The sequence below is a fragment of the Lytechinus variegatus genome, chromosome 18 (assembly GCF_018143015.1).
Source record: "Lytechinus variegatus isolate NC3 chromosome 18, Lvar_3.0, whole genome shotgun sequence".
Lineage (NCBI taxonomy): Eukaryota > Metazoa > Echinodermata > Echinoidea > Temnopleuroida > Toxopneustidae > Lytechinus > Lytechinus variegatus.
Window position 1 is genome coordinate 6,778,130 of NC_054757.1, and position 6,059 is coordinate 6,784,188.

A 6,059-nucleotide genomic window follows, 5' to 3' on the forward strand; every position below is an offset into this window, starting at 1 on the left:
ACTTCAGAATACGGGCCAAAGAGTTATCAAGAAATCAACTTTGTCTTTCTGCAGAAAACCTGCTCAGTGGGTAATTTCAAGCACAGTTTTTTTTTTAAAGTTGGTGTCGGTGTCGAGGAAACACCAACACCAGCTGCGACATGCTTATGGTTCCATGACCTTTGCTCCGATGGAAAATCTGCCGGTTAAGCCCTACGTGAACCCTAACCTCCAAAACTGAATAAATTCTAATCCTTATCTTTCAATTATTCTGAACAAAAATTCTACCACAATCCAACTATAACCCTATGCCCTCTGAGATATTAAGATAGCCTAGGAGCAAGTGTTGCAGGAGCATATGTCATGTTACCACTTGAAATAAGTGGTAGAGAAAATTGGCCAAAAATATGGGGAAGAAATTGAGGTTCAGTTAGCTGACTGCATTAACACACAATGTTAGTTACTTGTACTGGCTAGACCTTGAAGTTCATTTCTTTTTAACCACTTTCCCCGAGGAGAGCACTACACTAATCCTTATCTTTACATTATTCTTAACTAAAAACTCTATTGCAATCCTAACTCTAACCCTATGCCCACTGAGATATTAAGACAGGAGCATATGTCATGTTACCACTTTAAATATAATGTGGTAGAGCAAATTGGCAAAAAATATGGGGAAGAAATTGAGGTTCAGTTAGCTGACAGCATTTACACCAACACACAATGTTAGATACTTGTACTGGCTAGACCTTAAAGCTCACTTCTTTTTAACTACTTTCCCTGAAGAGAGCAAGCGCTGCATGCATTTGGATTCAGGATTGTATGGAGCGCGAAGAATTGATTCAGGCATATCGCATCTAAAAGAAGTGCTTCTTTTTCAAAATTTGTTGTGTACTTTTATATTTGTGTTGGAATATCTTTGTAAAAAAAAAATCAGTGTTTCTTAATTTTTAAATGCACTGATATCAACAAAGTCTACTTGATGATACATGTACTTTGGTAAGTGCAATGATTGTCAATATACCTTGCTATGTGATTAATATAATGAAATGGATTTAGATTCTAAATTGATCTTGGCATAATGAATGGATATTGGTGCTTGCATCCGATTCAATTTCTTCATTGTTAAAGTTAATCTCTTTAATCATATCTCATGAAATTTAAAATGGAAATTGTAAACAAACTGGCATTAGCAGTGCCATTCTTTTTAAAGAATCTTTGTTTCAAGTTTTACAAATTAAATTGTTACATTCCAACTATAGCAACAGAAAAATGATGCATGTCCCTCATTTAAAAACATCTTTCCCATTAAGCTATAAGAAAAAACAGATGTCAAAGCATTTTAATATAGATAGTGACTTCATTAATGATGGGTTGCTGTTTCATAGATTTTCATTGATAGGAATTGTTCCACTAATTGTTGGGTTTTCATAAAAACCATGTGTTTGATTGAGTGATGTCGACATCGTAGTTGATGTCATTGATCAGGTTACCATTGTCAGTTTTTGTCACAGGCCCGTTTTCATAGTTGCGTCTGATTCAGATTGCTTCAAACTTAAAGGAAAAGTCCACCCCAACAAAGACTTGATTTGAATAAAAAGAGAAAAATTCAACAAGCATAACACTGAAAATTTCATCAAAATCGGATGTAAAATCAAGAAAGTTATGGCATTTCAAAGTTTCGCTTCATTTCACAAAAACAGTTATATGAACGAGCAGTTACATCCAAACGAGAGAGTCGATGATGTCATTCACTCACTATTTCTTTTGTTTTTTATTGTTTGAATTATGAAATATTTTGATTTTCTCGTCATTGTCATGTGAAATGAAGTTTCATTCCTCCCTGAACACGTGGAAATCCATTATTTTAACATTTTGTGCTTCAGGCAAGGAGGTCCTAATCGTCAAATTGGTAAAAATTGAAATATTGTATAATTCAAGCAATAAAAAACAAGAAAAAGTGAGTGACATCATCGACTCTCTCATTTGGATGTAACTGGCTCGTTCATATAACTATTTTGTTAAAAACAAGCGAAACTTTGAAATTTCATAACTTTCTTATTTTACATCCGATTTTGATGAAATCTTCAGCATTGTGCTTATCTGATTTTTCTCTATTGATTCAAATCAACATATTTCTGAGGTGGACTTGACCTTTGAAATTGATAGAAATATTACAATCGATGATGACTCTCATGATCACATGGTAGTTGATGTTAATAAAAGAGTAACCATCACTGTAGACCTTGGGGTGTTTCACAAAGATTTAAGTACGACTTAAAGCCACACTTTAATGTCTAGTTACATGCGGTATAAAAGACATAACCGCATTGTTCAGATGCTCAGAGTATGCGCACTACTGCGTATTGATCAATAAGATTGCGTGTTGCATATCATATTCGCATCAGCATTTAAGTCCGACTTTGTCATACTTAAATCTTTGTGAAACACTCTTGGACCCTGTCTTGTTAATTGTCGCAATTAATTCTTCATTAATTAAGTCTTCAATCTCAACTTGACATTTTAAGTTTATAAATTCTTATTATTTTTCACTTCTCTTCAATTTCAATGTACATTTTTATTTATTTGATATTAAGTTTGACTTTATTGTAGTTGCTGCTTTTCCATTTTAAAATTTTCCATTAAACTATTTAAAAAAATTATGTCAAAATTCTCCCTTAAAAGGTTCAATTGATGACGTATCATGGTCAAATGATGATTGCACGAGTACAGTAAAGATTTGTCTAATTGGTATGTTCTGCAATGTACTGTTAAACACGCATTTGTGTAATACTACAAATATTTTTCTACTGTGCAGAATTAATTTCTTCATTGAAATGAACCAATTTTCTTGAGATGACTTGTTCAGCCTCTACTTTTAAAGTGAAGCTCATCTATGTTCAATGTCGGTGTTGTAATGTTTATTGCAAAAGAAATATATAGAGGATAATCATATAAATTTGTTCTTCTCGCCTGTATTTATTTTTATTTCTTAATGGTCTAGGCCACCCCAGCAAAAAGTTGACCTGAGAAAAATCAAACAAGTATATCAGTAAAAATTCCATCAAACTCAGATGCAAGATAAGAATGTTATGACAATTTCAAGTGTTGGTTAATTTTACAAAACAGTTATATGTACATCCAGGTTTGCATGCAAATGAAGGAACTGATGACGCCTCCCACTCACTTTTCTTTCGAAATATTTCAATTATACATAAGATATTTGGCGAGTGTTCGAAAAGGCTTCCCCTGCTTCCTCATTTGCATATCCCTGTGATGTTTCGATAAGTGTTAAGGGACAATACTGTAAATTGAAATGTCATGAATTTATGTTACATCCATTTTGATGAAATTTCAGCATTATCTTTACTTGTTTTGTTTTTTAATCTGGGAAGCATTTCATGAAAGGACCGTAGTTTTTCAGCAACAATTGCTCCACTGTAAATTCCACACACTTTTTTGAGGGGGGGGGTCTTAGTTTCTTTGAATATCCGAAGTGTCCTCTATGTATTTTGTATCCTTCCATAAATAGTTTGCAAATCAGGGGCCCCGTTTCATAAGGAGTTACAACTGTTGTAACTTTGCCATTATGGCAACTACCATGGCAACAGGGCTCAGCAGCCAATCAAAATCAAGGTTGCCATGGTAGTTGCCACGATGGCAACAGGCGCGAGAGCTCAGTTGGTAGAGCGGGGGATTCGTATTCCGGTGACTCGGGTTCGATTCCCACTTGGTGCGCTAGTGCCCTTTGGTAAGGCATTTATCCTCATTACCAGGTCCTTCAGAGAGGACCTTAAGCCGTTGGTCCCCAGGTTGCTTGCTCACAGGCATTCATGCTTTCTTAGCAGTCAGGTAAAAAAAAACCACGTTAAAATTATAACAGTTATAACTCTTTATGAAACGGGCCGCTAGGTTTACAAATCGACTCGCATTGAATGTATCATACCACTTCAACAAACATGACATTTAACAAGAATTTTGACGAGAAATCATCATTCAAGAAAAAAACGTGGACGTTTTAATGATATATACAGAGAGTTATTTCATATAATAATACGCAATATTGTATTTTTGTTAATAAAAAGATTACAATACATCATTCAGTTCAGTTTATACATCACATCATATCAGTTCATTTCAAGAATGAACAAGTACATGTAATACAAATCATACCATATGACAAATTGTAATCATATTTTTTGCAGGCAACTTGCCTACCTATACTGAAAATATATGGCATGTTATTTCAAAATTTTCTCCTTAACAAAAAGAAAAACTTTTGAAACACATAGAAGTGATAAGTCTTTACACAAAAAAAGCACTTTAAGAAAAATCAGCATATTCTTTGAAAACTCTTGAATAGAAGAGTTTTTCTTAAATTTTTCATTATTGGTGAAATAGATCTGGCAAATACACTTTGATTGCAGCACTCACAATTCCATCTTATTAAGATATTATTTGAATGAAAACACTGCAAAGTAAACCCAGCAAAATCTAGGTATAAAAATATACGTTGAGTTGTGACTGATGAAAATACATCTCAACTTGCACTAAATCTTGAAAAAAGCCCAATATTTCAAATCTAATGCAAGATCTTTATAAAGGCCACCACACACCTTACGACCCGTCTGGTCTACGACTGGCTTGCGACTGAGTGGGGGGAGATGTGACGTCACAGCACTTGTCAGCTCGAGAGTCACAGACCGGTCAGAGACAAGTCGCAAGGAAAATAGTAAGGATTTGACATGTCAAATCCTTATGTCTGGATCGCAAGCTCAATCCAACTTCCAGCCAATCAGACAGCAGAGTTGCACAACGCGTATATGGTATACAACGCACATACGCAGTAGTAAGTGCCATTTCTCAGTTGCTATGGCAAAAATCATAAAGCGCATGCGTGCGTCGCAGACAGCGTGGTAGTCGGATCACAAGGTGTGCGGTGTCGAGGCTTATGACTACCTTGCGATTCATCTCTACTCACTCAGTCGCAAGCCAGTCGGGTTGTAAGGTGTGCGGTGGCCTTAATACAATGCTTTATCAAAGACAGAGCTTACAGCTTAGATACATCAATAATCATATCAAGGTAATGGAAATACTGTATTTCTGGGTGCGTTTCACAAAGAAATAATTGTGACATAAAATTGCACTTAAATTTCCGCTTATAATATCTAACGTGCAATAGCGTGTGTCCTATAAGCATGATTTGACCAATGTGGTGATGTGTATTCTACTGCAAGCAACTAGAACTTTAAGTGCGACTTAATTCTCTGAAACACCCCCCCCTCCGATAAGACATTCTACTAAATAATACAAGATTTGTGGTATATTGGATAGGATACAGATATCTGTACAAGGGGCATTTTTCATAAAGTCATTTGTAAAGTTTGAGAAAACTATTTGCACAACATGAATGTGTAAAGTAAAATACGATATAAAAGCAACTTGTCATGAAATCAAATCATGAAGTGTTGAAAAAAAGTGCAGTACAGTAGTTTGTACTGTATTACAATGCAATATTTTGACTGTTAAATGAAACATTTTCACTAAGTTAGGGCAATTCCATAAAATAATCAAACTTTTTGTACCTCCGGCCCCCATTTTTCTCAAGTCTTACTTCACTTTATAAACTGACCAAGTCATGGACCCTTGAGAACATTTCTGACTGTCAAACGAACAAGAAATCAGAGACAGAAAATTTCATGAAGTCCCCACATATAGGGGGTTGGACGTACATATTTTATTAAATTGCCCTACTTTCATTACATGGTTGAGAAGAATGATCAGTATAGAAAGTAGGACCACAGATTTAGTTTCTTTTGATAACTAGTTCACCTTAAAACCCGCATTTCAGGAACATCTTCATAAAGACCACTATCTTGCCTCCCGTGGTTGGTCTATACAGACAGGTTTGACTGTAATTACTGATTGCTATTGCAATCATCAATAAGCCAGTTCGGAGTTCCATTCTGTGCAGTGTGCATGTACTGAAGTGACATGGCAGTTTAATATTTAATGAGATTAGCACCAACTTTGATGTCTTGATTATTCATACATTTTTTTTATATTGGGTTTTCATTAGA